Source organism: Grammomys surdaster, unplaced genomic scaffold (assembly GCF_004785775.1).
Source record: "Grammomys surdaster isolate TR1022 unplaced genomic scaffold, NIH_TR_1.0 117713, whole genome shotgun sequence".
Taxonomy (NCBI): domain Eukaryota; kingdom Metazoa; phylum Chordata; class Mammalia; order Rodentia; family Muridae; genus Grammomys; species Grammomys surdaster.
The window spans coordinates 1-2,678 of record NW_021614368.1 but is presented as its reverse complement, the minus strand read 5'-3'; the positions used below and the strand labels follow the sequence as shown (position 1 = coordinate 2,678).

At 54.9% G+C, this 2,678-nt stretch overlaps 1 long non-coding RNA gene across 1 annotated transcript; it reads left to right on the top strand.

The window, feature by feature from the left end:
* The first annotated feature begins 557 nt into the window (after positions 1-557).
* On the top strand, positions 558-2,505 carry LOC114635783. The gene is made up of 3 exons (XR_003713523.1): positions 558-655; positions 793-945; positions 2,329-2,505. It is a non-coding gene; the product is annotated as an uncharacterized LOC114635783 (long non-coding RNA).
* The last annotated feature ends 173 nt before the right edge of the window (positions 2,506-2,678 follow it).

Sequence of the window (2,678 nt, the reverse complement as noted above, 5' to 3'; positions counted from 1 at the left end):
GAGGCCAGCTTGGTCTACAGAGTAAGTTCCAGGACAACCAGGGCTGCAGAGAGAGATGGTGCCTCAAAACACAAAAAGAACGAAGGTGTGAAGTGAGACCGGAGAAGAGCTGTTTTCACAGGGTTTAGGGACAAGAGGCAGGCATAGCTAACAGAGAATGAACAAACAATGGGCGCTTCTGAAGTCTTAACCCACAGAGATGGGTTTACAACATGAAGGCTGGAAGTTAGACAGGACTTCCCAACAGAGAGGAGGGACAGGGGGCTGACATTTCCAAGTGGATCTCTGTCAGGAAGTCACGAACAGGAGGCAGGTGGGCTCTGGAGCCTTCTTTTTCTTTCTTTCTTTCTTTCTCCTTTTTTTTTTTTTTTTGTTTTTTTCAAGACAGGGTTTCTCTGTGTAGCCCTGGCTGTCCTGAAACTCACTCGGTAGACCAGGCTGGCCTCGAACTCAGAAATCCGCCTGCCTCTGCCTCCCAAGTGCAGGGATTAAAGGTGTGCGCCACCACTGCCTGGCACTCTGGAGCCTTCTAACGGCCTTGTTTTCCTTGTGCTTCAGGAGGCCCTGCCTGGGCTCATCTGGGACCTGGGCCAGCAGCTGGGAGACCTGAGTCTGGAGTCTGGTGGCCTGGACCAGGAGAGTGGGCGCAGCTCAGGTAAGGGGTTGGGGTCTCTCTGGGACACCCCAGTTTTTCTCAGTATCCTCTATCTCTGCAGTCCCTCTCTCCCAGACCCACCTCTTCCCTTCCCCACCCCAGCCCCCTAATTATCTCAGCTTCTTCCTGGAATCCAGGCTTCTATGAAGACCCCAGTTCTACAGGAGGCCCAGATTCACCACCCTCCACCTTCTGCGGGGACAGTGGCTTCTCCGGATCTGGCTCCTATGGACGCCTGGGTCCCTCGGACCCCCGGGGCATCTATGCCAGCGAGAGACCCAAGTCCTTAGGTACGGCGGATGGGTAGGCCCTGTGACAGAAGATAGCTTTGAACATAAAATTGAGTCCAATTTGGACTCCCAGTTCTGGCTGGGACTGTCAGTCTTGGAGGAGTTTTTTAAGTGTCTGTCTTCCTTCTGAGCTTCCATTTAATTAATGGGTCCTAAGAGTGTCTTCATCACCAGACATTGTGGTGTGCACCTTTAATCCCAGCACTCAGGAGGCAGAGGCAGGCAGATCTCTGAGTTCCAGGCCACTAAGAGTCCCTAATCTCCCCCTCTCTCTGCCTCTGTCTCTCTCCACCTGTCTCTCTCTTTCTCTTTCTCTCCTTCTTCTTGACAGGTTTCTCTCTATTATATAGCCCTGCTATCTTGAAACTCACTATATAGACCAGGCTGGCCTCAAATTCACAGAGATCCACCTGTCTGCCTCCCAAGTGCTGGCATTAAAGGTTCCCACCACCAAGCATGGTCTCAAGAGGGAGCTGGCTTTAGAAAGACTCACAGAGCCCCTGACCCCTGACATTTGAGGGAAATGAGAAGAATAGGCCAAACTGACACTCTGAAGAACAGGCCAGGAAGCAGAAATCACAAGTGCAAGGCCCTGGGGCCAGAGTCTGGCAATTTGGGACATCTAGGAGGTCACCGTGGCTGCAGATATAAGGATACGAATGTGTAAGCAGTGGGTCAGAGGTCAGAGCAAGACGGGTAATAGAGACTTGAGGGGATTTTGTCATCAACCATGCAGGAGGGGATGAGTGAGGCTGGGTCTTCAGGGAGGACGGGGTGGGATGGGCGGGGCTTGTCCTATCCAGGCGGGGGGAGAGAAGCCTTGATTTTATCCTAGTCTCTGTATGTAACCCTGGCTGACCTGAACTCCCTGTGTAGATCAGGCTGGCCCTGGACTTGCAGCAGTTCTCCTGCCTCAGTCTCTCCAGCGTTGGAAGTATTGGCAGGTGTGGGTCTCCACACCCAACTTAGTTGTCGTTTAAGACAGGCTCTCACGTAGTTCAGGCTGGCCACAGACTTGCTATGTAGCTGAGGGCAACCTTAAATTCCTGATCCACCTAGCTCCATCTACCCTGTGCTGAGACTACAAGCTTGTACCAGTATGCCCAACTTTTTTTCTTTTTTGACGGGAGTGGGGGCTGGGGTGGAATCTCCAACATGCTCAGTAACTGAGCATGGCCTCCATCTCCTCAGTTTTGTGATAGATCGCATTTGTTCACCACGTAGTCTGTTATTTAATTTATTTATTTTACACTATTAACTTGCTGCATAGCTCAGGCTGGCCCAGGACTGCAGGTGATCCTCTTGCCTCAGCTGCTTCAAATGCTAGGCTAAAAAAGGCCTTTGAGAATCCCTCCTTTCTCTTCCTCTGTCTCTCTTCTGCAGGCGACGCCAGTCCCAGCGCTCCCGAGTCGGTGGGTGCCCGGGTTGCAGTGCCTCGATCTTTCTCAGCTCCCTATCCGACGGCAGCCGGAGCTGAAACCTGCTCGTCCGCGGAACGGCGGGCTCGTGCCGGGCCCTTCCTGACACCCAGCCCGCTGCACGCGGTGGCTCTGCGCAGCCCACGGCCAAGTGGACGCGTGCCATGCGGCTCCCCCGACGGGGCGGCCAGCCGGCCCCTGGACGGCTACATCTCGGCGCTCCTGCGCAGGCGCCGCCGCCGGGGGGCGGGCCAACCGCGCACGAGTCCCGGGGGCGCGGACGGGGGCGTGCGGCGCCAGAACGGCGCGCGCCCG